Source organism: Heloderma suspectum, chromosome 5 (assembly GCF_057233095.1).
Source record: "Heloderma suspectum isolate Gila_16-S chromosome 5, 16-S_ref, whole genome shotgun sequence".
Lineage (NCBI taxonomy): Eukaryota > Metazoa > Chordata > Lepidosauria > Squamata > Helodermatidae > Heloderma > Heloderma suspectum.
This window is the reverse complement of record NC_139462.1, coordinates 88,368,170-88,386,665: the sequence shown is the minus strand read 5'-3', so window position 1 is coordinate 88,386,665 and position 18,496 is coordinate 88,368,170. Positions and strand designations below refer to the sequence as shown.

The following is an 18,496-nucleotide window of genomic DNA, read 5'->3' as shown; positions in this document are numbered from 1 at the left end:
ATGTAGATATGCTAACCTAGCAGTACTTAAAGGCTCCTGGTCTGAAGCTATATCAAAAGGATGAGACCCAGGACTTACAGGATGCTGGGAGGAGGTATTTTGGAATAAAACATTTTGCTACCCTGTCTTCATGGTGATAGAAGCATAGCAACTAGATTTTATTTATTCTCTTTTCTCAGGCATTTGGCAGCAGCTGATGAGTTTTAATCAGGTCCTGGTTATGGTTGATTGCTCAAAGTTCTTTTTAGATATATGTTTTCTCTGTGTATACAGTCTGTGTGTTTTTATGTAAATGGTTTTTAAACTTTGTATACTGTGTCTTTAATAGTTTTTAATCTTTGTAAACCACCCAGAGAGCTTTGGCTTTAGGGCGGTACAGAAATGTAATAACTAATAATTATTATTATGTATTTAAAAACAACAACAATAATTACAGCTGTGTTAGCCATAAGAAAAATTCCAGAATTCATGCAGTGTAATACCCTTATTAGGCCAACTCAAAGATCAGAAAAATGTGCAAGTTTTTTGAGATTTCTGGATCTCTTCATCAGGCAAGATGTTACATATAACTGGTTGTTGTTGTTTTTGTTTGGGGGCAGGATTAAGTGTTATTAGTTTGTTTATTTGCTTAGTATATATGTATGGCCACCCCATAGCAAGTTCTCTGGGCAGCTCACAAAACAAATAGAACAATCAAAATACAATATAAAACAATAATAACTAGTGGGTTTTTTTAATTAACAGATAGAAAACAAGAGGAGCAGACTATAAAGCATGAATTATTTAAAAGGCCTTGGTGAGCAAAGAGGTGTTCACCTGGCACAAAAAAGACCATAAAGATGGTGCCAGGCAAACCATTCTGGGAAGGCTGTTCTATAACCAGGGTTACATTACCAGAAAGGACTGTTCCCTGCTGGTTATCTGCTACATTTCATGTGGTAGGGGTAGATGATCTTAAAGTACAGGTAGATACATGTGGGAGAAGGTAGCCTTTCTGGGAACCTGATTCCCAGGCCATTTCAGGCTTTTTAAAGGTTAAAAACAGTCCTTTAAATTGGGCCCAGAAAAGGGCCGGAAGCCAGTGCAGCTGACAGAGCACTTCATGTTTATGGCCTTGTTCTGGACCCAAGTGCAGTTTCTGAATAATTTTTAAGACAGTACCATGTATTGCAATAGCCTAGATGCCCTAAGGAAGGTGTGATTTTAACCATGGTGGCCTGCATTCATTAAACAACATACCTTAAATAGGCATATGACTGAAGAACATCTATTCAAACCCAGCTTTGCTTATATTAACGTGATAGCCTATGTTTACTACATAGCTTGTTTGATACACATTAAAATCCAATTTTATTGCCAATTCTCTGTGTAGTGAGCATGCAAATGGGGTATCAGTCAGCATCGTATTGACCACTGCTTCCTTCGTATGCTATTAGTCATTAGGTCATTCCTCAGTACAGCTTAAGACTAGATTTGCTGTTTCATCTGAAAAACCAAAATATGGATTTGCTAGATTGGTGTGCCTAATTTCTTATGTTTCCAAACCTCAAGAATTCTGGTAGCTTGGTATCATGTACAAATATAAAAATAGAGGTATGAGGTCTTTGTGAGAAAGTACAGGTACATTTCTGTTTGACCCTTCTAAACCATCAAGTTGATACAGAACTGCATTTTGGGATTTATTGGCGTTTATCATCTGTCTGTTTCAAACACTACAGATATGAACATAGTTTCATAATTCTGTATGATCCCACTGATCTGTCCCTTCTTATTTAGAAATCGTTTTCCTGTTCTCTTTATTATTTTAGCAAAATTATTAAAAAGTATGCTCAGTACTTTACTGAACTGTACTCTGTGTATAAAATGGGGACTTCAGTATATTTTAAACAAAGAAAGCGAATTGTTGTTAACAAGAGTAGAGAAGTCTCACAACAAGGGTTTGCTAGTGTCTATTAATCCTTAGAGCGCTATAGTCATAAAATGCAGAAAGCCAGCAGATAGTCTAACTTACTTCTATCATCTTACAACTTTTCTGGCCCTTCAGGGAAACTCTGGTGGGTGATCTGAAGATTGAGCGAAGTGAAATAGGAAATGGCTACAGCTGCAAACAACTTCCGATAACATTGGGAAACTATTTAGTGAGGAAATAAAGAGCCTGTGGTTGCAAAATAGTCTATCATGGAGAAAACCTCCATTGTTTAACTAGATGAGGTTTTATATTTCCTGCAGCAAGTTTAAGTAATATACTACATTTTTTTTTATCTATGTTCATTTGTTCATCTTGTTTTAAAATATATTACATTTTCTTCCTGCCCGCAAAGTAGGATGTATATACTACTATTATATAATTATAAATAGTAGATAATCTTATACATTCATATAAATGGTAGGCTCCCAGATATAATGTACCAACATGCAGTGAAAACATCATTGTGAACCATTATGTGGGTAGGAATCAAATATCCTAGCAGTACTTTTTAGGATAATTGTAAGAGACTGTACTGGCATTGTAAATAATGATGAAACATAAGTATTTCTTAAGTCTGTCCGGTGTATGTTCACATACACACCCAATTATACAAAGCATTTGTTATTAGAAAAACAAGCAACACAGCTGGAGTTGTGCTTTTTATATCTGTATGTTTGCACGCAGGAGAAAGTATTGCTTTTGTTTGGTCCTCAGTGTTCTTAAGTGTTTGCAAAAAAGAAGCAAAAAAAAAAGAGAGCAAAATGTGGGCTATGCACTGGTGATTAATGAACCAATTCAAAGTGACTGGTGGCCAGAGATGGTAGTATCTGCTTCCCTGGCTATGAAAATTTTCTTGCTGAAATGTTTGTGAATTCATCCATCAGAGCATTATTTGAAGGTTCAATACAGCAGTTTTACCAAACAGTAGAATACTCTGTACTGTAAATATCCTCAGGCTATGAAAAATGTATGCTTTCCTTGAGTATTTGGAGTTAGGGTTTATGTTGGAAAAGTTTCAGAAAAATAAGCAAACTGTGAAAAGTGGCATTAAAGTACTTCTGCTGAAATGTAAAAACAGGTCTGAGGGCACACAATCTTGCTGATGCTAAGCAGATCTGAGTTTGGTCATTGCTGGCATGGGAGAATACGTGGATAACCCTGCCTTGAGTTCCATTATGAAAAGGCAGGCTATAAATGTAAAAAATAAATTACTGGGCACCTCCACTATCTTTTCTCCTCTTTTTCATTCATGTTGTTATTCCTAAGATGTAGCTCAGCAGTTTGCTCTGGCTTTTTACCACCCTCCTCCACAGGAGTTAATTTAGAAACCTGATCTGATTTGCAATACTCCTGGCAAACCTATTTTCTCCCAGTTTCTGTCAGGTACACCCCATCTTCTGCAAGGAGTCCTTAATATGGGTATTGTAGGCCATGGTCCATGAAACCAAATATTTCCTGATGTTACCATCTATGTAGCCAGCTGTTCACTTCCACTATTCTGCTTTCCCTAGCAGTGCCCCGACTTGACAGGAAGGGATAATTTAATTAGCACTCATGCCCCATTTTCTTCACTTTCTCACCTAGAGCCTCATAGTCTTTGGAAAGCCATTCAATATTTTGTCTGGCTCTGTTGTTGGTTCGAACACGAATCAGCAGGAGAGGATAGTAGTCACTTGGTTTGATGAGTCTTGGTAGCTTCTCCATCACATCTTGAATACCTTTGGAAGGATGACCACACACCTCTTAAGGTGACATGTCCGATCTGCACACAGCTGCATCCATCTCTCAGTAGGGAGTCTCCAGCCACCACCAGGCATCTGTTTCTCCTTGGGCTGATGGTTAAATTTCTCCCACCCACATGAGCCTGAGTGTCCTCCTTAATGTTCTGGAGCATGGGGTGGTGTTTCATTTCTAGGTGGCCAAAGGTGAGCCTCCATGGGAAGAGCCTGTTATCGGTCATGTAGTTCCAGCTGCACAGAATGTCTCCGTATTTTGCAGAAGAAGGCAGTGCAACAAGATGATTCCCCCCCCCTTCTTATCTACCCTCTCTACGCACACCCATGCTTCCTCTTCAGAAGAAAACCTACCTTTTTAGTTCATGTATTTTCAGTCTTCTTAGGTGCATTCTTCTCCCCCCCCCCCCAGTAATTGACAGGAAGTCCTGTATAGTATCATTTTTCAAAATCACTGCTGTCCTTATCCATTTGAAACCAGTTTTTTTTTTAAAAAAAGCTTTTTAATGAAAGAAGATCGTCTAGAAAAGTTTTCTCACTGAGTTCTGTAGAAGCATTTTGTTCAAATATTAGTCTATCTAGGAAAAAAAACTACAAGCTCGTAGTTAAGTGAATTTGATATCAAACAACGAACCCATTAAAACAGTTAAAATAGCTGCCAAACCATATTCTCATATTTATTATTGTCCATTCCTTTCTCATACCCCATGTTTACTTTAAACAAATTGGAGTAGAATAATAGAAGAGCCCATCGGGAAAAGAAAGATGAAATAAAATAAACCCTTACACAATACAGTCCATGCTGTACTGGGGCAGTCACACCAGTACTGTTGTGTATGACTTTGGAGACAGCACCCAAGTGGTATAAGTTAAAATATTGTTTTAATTCTCTTTTCTTTAGTTTAATTAATATATTAAAAGAATTTGTGTCCTGTCTTTCTCTCAGTTCTTTTAAAAATAATACATTTATTAATTTTGATAAACAGTACAAGTACACTAACTTAAATCTCATTGTTTTCAGAGGGTCTCCTTTAAATATAAGTCTGGATCCAACCCAATTGCTATTATAAATATTAGGTTGGGACCAGTTTTAGGCATATATAACTGGACTGGTGAAAGTGGACTTTCCTGTCCCCTTCTCCCCATGGCAGCCCCTTCAGCACCCTGAAAATGCTACACACAGGGTTAGGGAACCCTGCTGAATGTGTTGAGCTGAGATGCAGGGGGAGTGGAGATCTCTGAAAATTGCAGGAAGGCCAGGTAAATCCACAAAAGAGGAGGCCAGGTAGATTTTCCAGGGCAGTCACAGAGAAGGCTCTTCCATCTATTCTTGCCAGGTGTGCCTCAGATAAAGACATAGGAGTTCCCATAGCTGGTCTCAGAGGGCAGGGAAGTTCATACAGGTAGATACTGTTTTTTAGATATCCTGCTCCCAAACAGCTTAGGACTTTCAAGGTGATAACCAGCACCTTAAATTGAGCCCAGAAACAGAATGGTAGCTAGTACAACTAGAGGAACAATGAATCTAGAGCAAGGATGAGCAGAAAATAGATCTCCAGATGTGTTGGACTTCAGTTTCCCGACCATTGGCCATGCTGGCAGGGGCCTCTGGGAGTTGAAGTCTAAAACATCTGGCGATCTGCCTTCTGCCCACTCCTGCTCTAGAAAATTAACCTAAACCAGAACTTTCTCACCAGCAATTTGCTTCATTCATTGGTGCAGTTATGTAATTTTATACTCTGGACTTAGTGGTCTTATGCCTCCCACTTTAGTTAACCATGTGCATCTGTTCAGCTTGAAGCACACAACTAACATTTCTCTACCCTACACACAACCTACTGCCATCCCATGCTTTGCAACTGCTTCTACATTCCTGATTTGCCAAAGGGGGGAAAAACTGTTTGTTAACCCTGATTAAAAATAAATAAATACTTTGATCATCTGCAGTTTTTCATTTTAAGCTCTCTTAAATCATACCACCATCATGACTACAGGAATAAAGTAGAGTTTGCTTCTGCTGCTCTGTTGTAAAACACATTTACCTGGGAATCAGCAGCATTTTGTTGTAGAAAGGGATAATGGAACAGGAGACTCCCCCCCGCCCAAAAAAAAACCCAAGGCCTGCCTGGTGCCAACATAGTTATCTTTTCAGTGCCAGGTTAAGACTTTCCTCTACTCTCAGCCATTTGGCATCATCTGATGAGGTATTAATTTTAGATACACGTGTGTGTGCCTGTGTGTGCTGTCTGTTTATATGTTTGCATTTAAATGGTTTTTATGTTATGTACAATATTGGGTTTTTAAGTTTTTTAATCATTTTAAACCATCCAGAGAGCTTTGGCTATTGGGCAGTATAGAAATGTAATACATGAAATGAAATGAAATGAAATGAAATACATACCTCAAAGTAAAAACAGTGATGGTCTATAATCATGTACATGCTCAGCCCCCAAATATAAAATGTAAAAAAAAAAAAAGCCAGCCCAAGTGCTGATACGGGCCTGTTTTCTGCTGGCCCAATCACCTTCCACTTTCTGGATGGTCATTTCAGGGGCCCTTGGACAGCGGGACCCTGGATTTTGGCCCCGACGTCCTGCCCTAGCTGCACCATTGGCATCTGCTGCAGTTTCCAAACACTTCTTAAGGGCAACTCCATGTAGAGCATATTACAGTAATCCAAACAAGAGGTATCCTAAGGTATGTGTCACTGTAGCAAGATTTGCTTTCTCTAAGAAGGGGCACAACTGGTACATCCACTGGACCTGATCAAAGGCTCTCCTGCCCATAGTCACCATCTTGCAAATCTGGTATTCCTTGATCAGTATTCTTTCTGCTCAGGAGCACCTCTGTCACATCTGGTTTAGGTGTGTTAGCCTACATCTAGTCCTTAACTGATCTAAACATCAATTCAAGGCCTCCATAGCCTCTCTAGACTCAGATGGAAAGGTATGTTAGAGCTGGGTGTTATCAGCGTACTGAAACCCCAAATCCCCAGATTATCTTGTTATTTTTAGTAGCTGTTAAAATGCATGGTAGCGGCCTATATCTTTTAAGACCACAAAAAGATTATAAATTGAAAAGTGCGTATTTGAGGCAAAAAGGCTATATACTAGGACACTTTAAAAAACAAAACAAAACCCACACCTTAAATTAGGGTTTTCTTGTGATGGAGTTCTGAGTAGATTTTGTCCGTTTGTTATTTGGTTGCTGACATGTTTTGGAAAGCATGGAAGGCGGTATATACTGGAGGGAGAAAGAATAGAGGCTTAATAAGGAGTTTAATGAGTCTTACAGGAGATAATGGGATTTACATTCTCAAAAAGTTTGGGATTAGTTATGTATTTAAATCTGTGAGTCCCTAAGTGGACATATTCATCTTGTTTTGTATTGCTTCGTTGAAAGTAAATTTGTAGGTGGTAATCAAAATGTTCCAAGTGAAGATTTTAACATCTCTTAAGAAAGCGTCAACCTTGTTTTTAAGTCTGTTCATTCTGGGTGAGTGATACTCCTTTAACTAAGATGAAAGTCGATTAAAATAGAGATTAAAGTAGCAAGTTATTTAACTTCAGTATTATTGGGCCTACTCGTTATTTTGCGGTTCAGAACAACAATTCTAAACATATTTCTAGGGATAGTATTTTTGATGGATGTTTCTCACAATAAATGAATACATATATTTTATTGTATCCGATAACATGAATAACTCATACTGCAATGAAGGAATGAACTATGCTGGTGGGGTTTATGTGTCCCATTATGTTACATTTCCACCACAGAGCTACCACCATGTAGAATTGCTTCCAAGGAGCTCCCATGCGCCCAGGTGTAATGTGTGGCCCTGAGGCACACTGTTGAAGCATTTCCGAAATAGAAAGATTTTGAATAAGTGAGCCTTGTTTCTTGAGGAATTGTGTGTAAAGGGCAATATATTTTATCACTTATAAATGATTATATGATGAAGACAGATTTAATACAAAAAAGAGGACTCACAATTTTTTCTTCAGCCATGCTGCAAGCCTGCTTTCATGACTGAACTGTCAGACAAGTGTACCAGTAAATCAAATGCTGGTTCAAACCCAGCAGTCATGATTCCTTCCTGTCTACTCACTCATTACTATTGCTGCTCCCACCACAGAGGAGAGTCCAAAAGTTCAGAAAGCTGTGTCGATCCCTATAATCAAACTAGTTCTAACAGTTTTCAGTTCCACCAGGAGCAGGTCTTTTGTAAAGCTAAAACGGGTCTTAATTGCCTATTCAAGACCAAACCACTCAAAATACTTTGCATTACAACAGGGAACAATATATGGTTGTTGGGGGGGAAATCATTCTGCCCTCCCCCCAGCTACTGATGAGAGTTGCAGCCAAACTCAGAGGGAATTCTGAGGGGGGTGGGGTGGCAGATGACATCAGCATCCCTGCTAATAATAATAAAAAAAGTTCTGGTGCTGCGAGCCTTGATTCCACTACTCCATTGTTAATAAAGTGCCCCGCAGCTGGGTGCGTGAGATGGAAGCAACAAGCCTACTCACCTATCAGGCACCCAGCTCTGGGGTACTTAGTTACCTTTTACCAGCTGGAAGCTTGAGGAGGAACAAAACTGTTCTTCAGATTTTCTCTTTGGAATGTGTGATTAGGATACCTGCTTCCATGTTGGGAAACCCTGTCTACATTGAAGGTGCAAGTTCCCTGGTTTGGTTTCAGACTCTGATTCAGATTTTGAGGCAGAGCTAGAAGAAGTCCAGCCAAGACAGGGAGCAGGGGAGGAAATTCCCCAAGACTATCCAGGAATCAGGGACGAATCTTCCGAGGGGCTTATGGAATAGGTGGGCCGGGTTCAGAGACCATCATCCCCCCTCCCCATGGGAACTCACCCTTTGTCGGGGAGGGGAGTGAGAACTGGAACTGATAGAGCCCAGAGTTCTGTGCACAGTTAAGTGGGTGGAGTTGAGAAGAGGTGAGAGGTGCCAGATTGGCTGCCCATCAGAAGTTAGGCCAGGAGGGCCCTCCCTGAAGGAGGAACATGGCGGGAAGCCATCCATTTGAGTTGACAGGCAACTGCCTTGCTTTGTTTAGCTAATTAGGCACAATGCTACAGGTATGAAGAGGTGTTATTAATTGAATAAAGGTTTTGTGGATTGTACAGCGAGTTGCTATTGCCTCGCTACTCAATGGGAAGGCTTAGCAATCCCCGACAGTGCCCCCTTCAGTCTCAGTAATTGCATGTCAGTTCTGGAGTGTTGTCGGCGCATGCAGGGTCATCAATGAGGCAGAACTAGTCCCATGAGTTCCTGGAAGCCCTTTCATGGGTTCAGAAGTGAACACCTGAAGATGGCTATTAGTGGGTGATTAGGGGAGTGAGCGAGCTGGGAAGTGGCAAGAATGAACTTGCACTATCATTTGATTCCCCTGCATGCTTTCCGGACAGTTCAAGTGTGAAGATTGCCTTTGCTGTGTTGTGAATGGGGTGCAAGCCCTATTTTAAATTATATTTGTCTTCAGATGCACTTAAATCTATACACAATGTAAGAGTGTCATTTGTGAATTTATGCAAACCACAACGTTACAGTTGCCGCACACAACTGTAATGTAAAGGTACAAGAGGCTAATTAATCTAACAGACTTTGAATACCAAGATTTGCTTCTATGGTGTATATGCTATTGTTATTTGACCAGCAAGCTTATATCTGGACCGAGCTTCCCTCCCTGCATTCTGTCAGTTAAAAGAATACTTTCTGCAAAGTCAGCGGTTTCCCTATCTTGACATCTGAATACTGCTTAAAGAAACTAAGGAAGTAGTCTGGCTCACAAGCACATACATAGCCTCATGCCTGTGTTGCTCACAGCAGGTTTGCCAAAACTTGTTCTTAATATTTCCTGGCTGCTGCTAACATAGTGACTGTTTCTGTGAAATATCAGGTATGAGATAAAGTAGTAACCTTTGATCCAAGACATAAAGTCCTAACTTCTTCCTTGGCAATGCCCACACACTAATCAAACAATAATAAAGAGTGTACTTTATGATAGCGAGGCAGGTGCCATATTTTACTTACAGGCACATGATTGCTTATTATCACTACCATTCCCATGTTGCTCAAGTAATGGATACCCTAAATCCCAAGAATTTTTGTTTGTATCCTGATTATTGTAATGTTATTTAAGGTTGCAAACTAGAATCTGTTTTTAAATTTTCAAGTAACAGTGCTAGAAAAGAACTTAATTAACCTCCAGTTAAACCAAATAGCCCAATAGAACCATTCATGCTTAAAATGAAGAACATTCTAAAATGTCATGCCAAATAAAGATCTCCAGCATTGCATCTCTGAGACTTAATGGATGCAGTCCTCAGACTAGTTTTGGAGTACACATGTGAATTCTAAAACAGCACCAGCTTTACCACTAGTAACGTGGCACTGTGTGTGTGTGTGTGTGTACACAGAGGGGCTAAAATGTGCAAGGTCAGACTGTTTTGCTGTGGCTTGTACCACATACTTGCAGCCACAAGAATGTGCAGGGTAAAGATGCACTGGAAGAGAGTAGCTCCTGTGCTCTGGAAAATCTTCTTAGACAAAGAGCCTGGAAGGATATGTGTTCACATGCATGCTGCCAGAGAGTGGAACGTATTAATTGATGTCTAATCTGTTGGAAACAGAGGATAGCCCTGCCAGAAGATTATAAGTGCAAAACGACAGACTGAAAGTGTATCTCAGTAATGATCTGTCAGACCCTGTGAAAGATAGCAATTGAGGGCAACTTCCCCATTGTTTCCATACCACACTGAAAGTTCAGGATGAACATGTTAAGTGGGCTTTTTGACTCAGGAGCCTACTTATATTTCATAGAGCCCGTTCAGACATTACACTAAGCCATGATGGGTGGGGGTTTTGAGCTAACCATAGTGGCTTAGAGTGATATCTGAATGGGGGTCAGACCCAACCATGGTGGTTTATTAACCATACACAAACCATGCTCACTAACCACCTGCTGCAAGATGGTTAGCGGCACTAACCATGGCCTAGCATGACATCTATACAGGCCCTGTGGGTAACAGAGCACTTCCCTAGAGCTCCACGGCAAGAGCAGCTGAAAATGGCCATTACAGGAGTGGTGCTGCTGATGGCTGTTGCTGGCCATTTTCTTCTTTCTTTCCAATTCTGTTACTGAAATAAGCAAAAAATAAAAAAATGACAGAAATTGTGCAAAAAATGCCATATTGCTAAAATGTGCATATGCATATGTGCACAAAATTGCCGTTTATCGCTAAAATGCACATTATCCCCTATATCGTTAAGATGCACATGTGCGCAAAATGCTGTATATCACTAAAACACGCATTTGCACATGTGCGCAAAACCACTATATCGCTATAGCAATTATGCACAAAAGCACATTTTAGCACTATGCAGGGGTAATGCATGATTTAGCAATATACAGCAATTTTGCACAAATGCACATTTTAGTGATATGGCAATTTTTGCACAATTTTCCGCTGTTTTAATTTATTTTTCACTTATTTCTGTAATGGAATCAGAAAGAAAGCAGAAAATGGCCACCAACAGTCAGCAGCCCTGCTCCTGTCATGGCCATGTGAGCCACCAAGGCTGCTGGGATGCATGACAGAGAGGTTGTAGGACTTCAGGAAGGAGGGTGGTTAGAGAGTGGTTAGGCTAACCACGCTTCGGGCCATGGTTAGCTGCACATGTGGCAGGGGCTCTTGAAGTGGTTAACACTAATCACCCTGCAGCATGGGTAGCCTAACTACCCTGTCCCAGCGTGCATTTTGTATGATCTTGGAGTACATAGTCCAGAGGGAAAGAGAGAAGGTTGCAAATTTCACCTTCATTCCGTGACATGCTGCTCTGTGAATTTGCCTGGTCCTCCAAAATGGATTTTAAGGGGGCACAAGGGTGGACGGGACATAAAAATTCCAGGGAATAGCTTGAAAACCATGGGCAGTCCTTGGAGGTCCAATCAGTAATTTTTCCCACATTAGTGTAAGAGGAAAACAGTGTGTCCACATGTATGTCATGATGTGTGGGCAAGCTGATGTACTGGTAGAATGATCAAACCTGTACACGTCATTAGTAATTCCATTAGATACAGTGCCTCTGTGTCCAATGGAAGGACTGAAGTGAAGCAAATATGCATCCTATGTGTTTCAAATGTGGTAACTAACCAGAGCTGTTTTCATTTTTTTAAATAAAATCTCTCTTGCCCCCCTTCCATTCAACTTACATGACCATGGCAAGGCTGGCATAAAGTTGCACAGGGCGTAACTTGCAGTGAGTACGAGAAGATATGATTTTTCCAGGAAACTGGTCAGTGTGAATCCCTGTAACATATATACATTATAAATCCATAGATGGGTGTGTGTGTGTGTGTGCGCCCCAGGTAGGCAGACTTCAGGCTTGCTGGCTCTACTTTGTTGGGTGTTGTTTTTTTACTAGAACCACAAGATTCTAGTAAACCAACTAGTTGTTGTTCAGTCATTCAGTCGTGTCCAACTCTTCGTGACTCCATGGACCATAGCACGCCAGGCCTTCCTGTCCTGCGCTCTCTCCCGGAGCGTGCTCAAGTTCATATTCATTGCATCGGTGATGCTATCTAGCCATCTCATCCTCTGCCGTCCCCTTCTCCTTTTGCCTTCAGTCTTTCCCAGCATCAGGGTCTTTTCCAGGGAGTTTTCTCTTCGCATTAGGTGGCCAAAATATTTGAGCTTCAGCTTCAGTATCTGTCCTTCCAATGAGCACTTAGGGTTGATTTCCTTTAGGATTGACTGATTTGACCTCCTTGCAGTCCAGGGAACTCGTAAGAGTCTTCTCCAGCACCACAGTTCGAAAGCATCAATTCTTCGGCACTCAGCCTTCCTTATAGTCCAGCTCTCACAGCCATACATTACTACTGGGAAAACCATAGCTTTGATTAGACGGACCTTTGTCGGCAAGGTGATGTCTCTGCTTCTTACTATGCTGTCTAGGTTTGCCATAGCTTTCCTCCCAAGGAGCAAGCGTCTTTTAATTTCATGGCTACAGTCACCGTCTGCGGTGATCTTGGAGCCCAAGAAAGTAAAATCTGTCACTGCTTCCATTTCTTCCCCTTCTATATGCCAGGAAGTGATAGGGCCAGATGACATGATCTTAGTTTTTTTAATGTTGAGTTTCAAACCAGCTTTTGCACTCTCCTCTTTCACCCTCAACAAGAGGCTCTTGAGATCCTCTTCGCTTTCTGCCATTAGGGTGGTATCGTCTGCATATCGGAGGTTGTTGATAATTCTCCCGGCAATCTTAATTCCGACCTCTGATTCATCCAACCCGGCATTTCTCATGATGTACTCTGCATATAAGTTAAATAAGCAGGGTGACAATATGCAGCCTTGTTGTACTCCTTTCCCAATTTTGAACCAATCGGTTGTTCCATATCTGGTTCTTACTGTTGCTTCTTGACCCTCGTACAGGTTTCTCAGGAGACAGGTAAGGTGGTCTGGTACTCCCATCACTTTCAGAATTTGCCACAGTTTGTTGTGATCCACACAATCAAAGGCTTTAGCGTAGTCAATGAAGCAGAAATAGACATTTTTCTGGAATTCTCTTGCTTTCTCCATGATGCAGCGAATGTTGGCGATTTGATCTCTAGTTCCTCTGCCTCTTCGAAACCCAGCCTGTACTTCCGGTAGTTCTTGGTTCGCATACTGCTGAAGCCTAGCTTGTAGGATTTTGAGCATCACCTTGCTGGCATGTGAAATGAGCGCAATTGTGCGGTAGTTTGAACACTCTTTGGCATTGCCCTTCTTTGGAATTGGAATGTAAACTGACCTTTTCCAGTCTTACGGCCATTGTTGAGTGTTCCAAATTTGTTGGCATATTGAATGCAGCACTTTAAACAGCATCATCTTTTAGGATTTTAAATAGCTCAGCTGGAAGACTGTCATCTCCGCTAGCTTTGTTGTTACTAATGCTTCCTAAGGCCCACTTGACTTCACTCTCGAGGATGTCCAGCTCAAGTTCAGTGACCGCACTATCATGGCTATCAGGGACATTCACATCTTTCCTGTATAGTTCTTCTGTGTATTCTTTCCATCTCTTCTTAATCTCATCTGTTTCTGTTAGGTCCCTGCCTTCTTTGTCCTTTATCGTGCCCGTCTTTGCACAAAACGTTCCCTTGAGATCAACAATTTTCTTGAAGAGATCTCTAGTCTTTCCCATTCTGTTGTTTTCCTCGATTTCTTTGCATTGTTCATGTTCATTTAAGAAGGCCTTCTTGTCTCTCCTTGCTATTCTCTGGAACTCTGCATTCAGTTGGGTATATCTTCCCCTTTCTCCCTTGCTTTTCGCTTCCCTTCTTTCCTCAGCTACTTGTAAAGCCTCATCAGACAGCCACTTTGCTTTCTTGCATTTCTTTTTCTTTGGGATGGATTGAGTTGCTGCCTCCTGGACAATGTTATGGACCTCCATCCATAGTTCCTCAGGCACTCTGTCTATCAGGTCTAATCCCTGAAATCTATTCCTCACCTCCACTGTATATTCATCAGGGATATGATTTAGGTCATACCTGAATGGTTTAGTGGTTTTCCCTACGTTCTTCAATTTAAGCTGAAATTTTGCAAGAAGCAGCTCATGATCTGAGCCACAGTCAGCTCCAGGTCTTGTTTTTACTGACTGTATAGAGCTTCTCCATCTTTGGCTGCAAAGGACATAATCCATCTGATTTCGATATTGACCATCTGGTGATGTCCATGTGTAGAGTCGTCTCTTGTGCTGTTGGAAAAGAGTGTTTGCTATGATCAGTGTGTTCTCTTGGCAAAACTCTATTAGCTTTTGTCCTGCTTCATTTTGTACACCAAGGCCATGCCTGCCTGTTATCCCGGTGATTTCTTGACTTCCTACTTTAGCATTCCAATCCCCTATGATGAAGAGGACATCTTTTTTTGGTGTTAGTTCTAGAAGGTGTTGTAGGTCTCCGTAGAACCGATCAACCTCAGCTTCTTCGGCCTCAGTGGTTGGGGCATAGACTTGAATTACTGTGATGTTGAATGGTTTGCCTTGGATTCGTACTGAGATCATTCTATCGTTTTTGAGATTGTATCCCAGTACTGCTTTTCCCACCCTTTTGTTGACTATGTGCTACTCCATTTCTTCTAAGGGATTCTTGCCCACAATAGTAGATATGATGGTCACCTGAATTAAATTCGCCCATGCCTGTCCATTTTAGTTCGCTGATTCCCAAGATGTTGATGTTCAATCTTGCCATCTCATGTTTGACCACCTCCAGCTTACCTTGATTCATTGATCTGACATTCCAGTTTCCTAAACAATATTGTTCTTTACAGCATCGGATTTTCTTTTCACCACCAGACACATCCACAGCTGAGTGTCCTTTCGGCTTTGGCCCAGCCGCTTCATTCTTTCTGGCGCTACTTGGAAATACCCTCTGCTCTTCCCCAGTAGTATATTGGACACCTTCCGACCTGAGGGTCTCATCTTCCGGCGTCATCTCTTTTAGCCTTGTGATACGTTCCATGGGGTTTTCTTGGCAAGAATACTGGAGTGGGTTGCCATTTCCTTCTCCAGTGGACCACATTTTGTCAGAACTCTCTGCCATGACCTGTCCGTCTTGGGTGGCCCTGCACGGCATAGCTTATGGCTTCACTGAGTTACGCAAGCCCCTTCGCCACAACAAGGCAGTGATCCATAAAAGGGAAAACCAACTAGAGCCATGTGCAAAAGGGAATGACAGAACATGGTGGCTCTGAGCATGTTTTGAGCCTAGGAATTTGTTCTCAGTACCAGAACTGAGCAGAGCTCACAGCTTTTCACACAAACATCTGCTCCTGGTTTGTTGTTGTTGTTCAGTCATTCACTCGTGTCCGACTCTTCGTGACCCCATGGACCATAGCACGCCAGGCCTTCCTGTCCTGCGCTCTCTCCCGGAGTGTGCTCAAGTTCATATTCATTGCAACGGTGATACTATCTAACCATGAAGGGGACTCCTGGTTACCCCTATCATTTTGTTGTTGCTACTGTTAAACACTTGGGAGTCAGAAACCCTTCGTGATCTACTGCAAATAATGCAGAGGTCTACCTTCTGCTCACCTACAGTAGATAAGAATTGCTTGATTTGTAAATTTCAGCCTAGAGTTTTTAAAACTAGGTTTACATTATAAAGTTTTTGTTCAGTTGAGCAGTGTAGGAATTTATTTGAAAAAACTTCTCAGTTGCTGCAATTCTGAGATCATTCATTGCATTAACTAGGAATTACATCTCCAATCCTGAAAACAACTACCTTTACTTGCATTTATTTGTCAGTACATTGATATTAATGGGATGAGCAGTGTTTGAGAAATTTCAGGGCCAGTGCTTAAAGATTAATTGCGCCCTTGCAAATACGTTTTATGAATGCAGCATGTTTTGACAGGCTTTTCACATGGCAAATTTTGAAACATAATTCACTGAAAAATAACAACGATTTGTTGCTAATATTACTTGTTCATCATTACTTTTTTCCAATGGGATTTTTTAAATAAGAGTTTTGTTTTCCCAGGAGTCACCTGCCTGTCTCACTCGATCAGTTTTAAGCGTGACACAGACACTGACACACATGCATTTAATATTTAAATTACATGAGCCTGTTACTCATTTTGGGAGTTTGAAATAGAGCAAGAAGAGTTGGGGAAATCTTTTCTTCTTATAAAAACACACATTAATGTATGTGTGTGTTTTCCTCACCTGTTTCTTGGCATTTTGTCATGACACTTCTCTGCAAAATGCAGTCTCATCTGTCTGAAACAAGGTTATAAACCAGTTACAGTGTAAGGTGCTTTGGAAAATTATTCTCTTAATTTTGAAGTAGCTTCTAGTTTTGACAAAGGAATGGGATTTTTTTTGGAGAAAAATAATTTGCCTGTTATGTGACTATATTTCCTTCCCTCTTCCAACTTCTTTTACAGGAAAATTAGAGTTTCACTTAATTTTTTTTTTAAGCTTATAACTGTGGTATGACAGTCTTACTTTTTCAACTGTTCTAGTAGCAGATCAGGTTTAGGAAGTTGATGAACGAGTTTTGTTGGTTTGGGATTTAAGCACGGTATTGCATTACAGTGTGTTTGAAGAGGTGAGGCTCATATGAGCATTTCCTGGCTGAGTCACAATTCAGACAAAAGAGAGTAGTAGTATGATGTACCTTGGAAATGGAAAGAAGGTGCCCCTTTTTCTTTTGATTGACTTTTTACTGATTTTGATTTACTTTTTACAGTCACAAATTACGGGTTTGGTTAGGTTCCTAACAAAAGGCAGGTAAAAGAAAACAAGAAAAAAACAAGTCAATGTATAATCTGCCTGGGCAGTGGCAGCTTATGCTAATGTTTGGTGCATGAAGCTATACTTCAAATTAAGCCTTTGACAACATCATGGTATACATGCAGAAACATTTTATATCTTCTTGGTAAATACACTGATAATGAAACTTTGTGGTCCTTCTGTTTGAGATGATATGAAAGCTCTGTTTAGGGATGTACAACTGGTGATGGGCATTTCTTACATGCAAATAATCACTTTATGTTACTTCTGTTGAGTGGCAAATATGCTTCTGTGTAAATACAGTCTTAGAGCCCCGAAAAGGCAAGGGAAGTAAAGAAAACAGCTGTTCTGCAGGAGACGCTGCCAACTCAGGAATGGTGAAAAGCAGCTCTGCCTGCCAAATATAATCTGGGTTACTTCCATTAAACAGTCTAGAACTATTGTTCCATTCCCCAAGTGGGTTCTTACATTATGCCAACTGTGGGGGGGCCACTGCAGTGCTGCTCCTTCCTATGCTACTGGTGTACACTAAGGAATCCACACTGAGGATCTTCCCCATGCCAGCATCAGTCCTCTGCCATATTGTTAGCATAGAGAGCAACTGCGGTATGGGCTCCTTCCATGAAGCCTCAACAGCACGGGACAGAGCATCGCTATTGCTCCGCTTCCAGTGAAACATGACTATCCAATGATCCACCTGAAGATAAATCATAATTCACTCCCTGAAGAGTCCAAGGAAGAGTTCAAGTGTGCTGCTGAACCCTGGCTGTGAGTGTATGTGTGTGGGCAGTGGAGGGAGATTTGCAGAACAGGCAGTCGGCAATTACAGTGGCACCCAAGAGCATTGACCTTTCCTGGGCCTATAATCTATTTCAGTAGGATTTCCATGTTTATTAGGGCTGCAACATTTTGGGAGCAAGTCAATGCATGTTTAGACAGGATAAAGTCCTACAACTCCCAGAATACCCCAGCCACGTACCTTGGGCATGCTAGGACTTTTTTCTGTCTAAACATGCATAGGATTGCGCCTTTAACTAACCTGCAACCCTATCCACAATTACTTAGGAGTAAGTCTAGTTGAACTAAATGGGGCTTACTTCTCAGTAGACATGCATAGGATTTCACAGTAAGTTAGATTAATGGATTTTTAAACTTTTAATCGGCCAAAAAGGTGCCCACGATTAATTGGGCAGCAGAATTTAATATATAATTTTAAATACAAAATGTATAAAAACCTCAGTTGGCAACTGCACTGTCTTAAAAGACACATTCTCCCTTGCCTCACATGTAGGAGGAATGCCTCTTCTACGATGATGCCTGATGTGACACATCTGTATATTATCTAGAAACAAAGAGAAGATGCTTCTTGCATGAGAAATATTTCCCATTTGCAAATGTATGTGCATTTAAGAGATAATAGATCACTTATCAATTATTTGCTAATCTGTGCAGAGAACATTTGTTACTGCTTTACAATCAATCAATCAATCATCAGCTAGGTTTAT

The 18,496-nt window shown here is 40.9% G+C and overlaps 1 protein-coding gene across 1 annotated transcript in view; it reads left to right on the top strand.

Annotated features, from left to right (window-relative positions):
• Positions 1-18,496, top strand: part of FAT1 (FAT atypical cadherin 1) — a 149,987-nt gene that overhangs the window by 58,493 nt on the left and 72,998 nt on the right. The window lies entirely within an intron of this gene.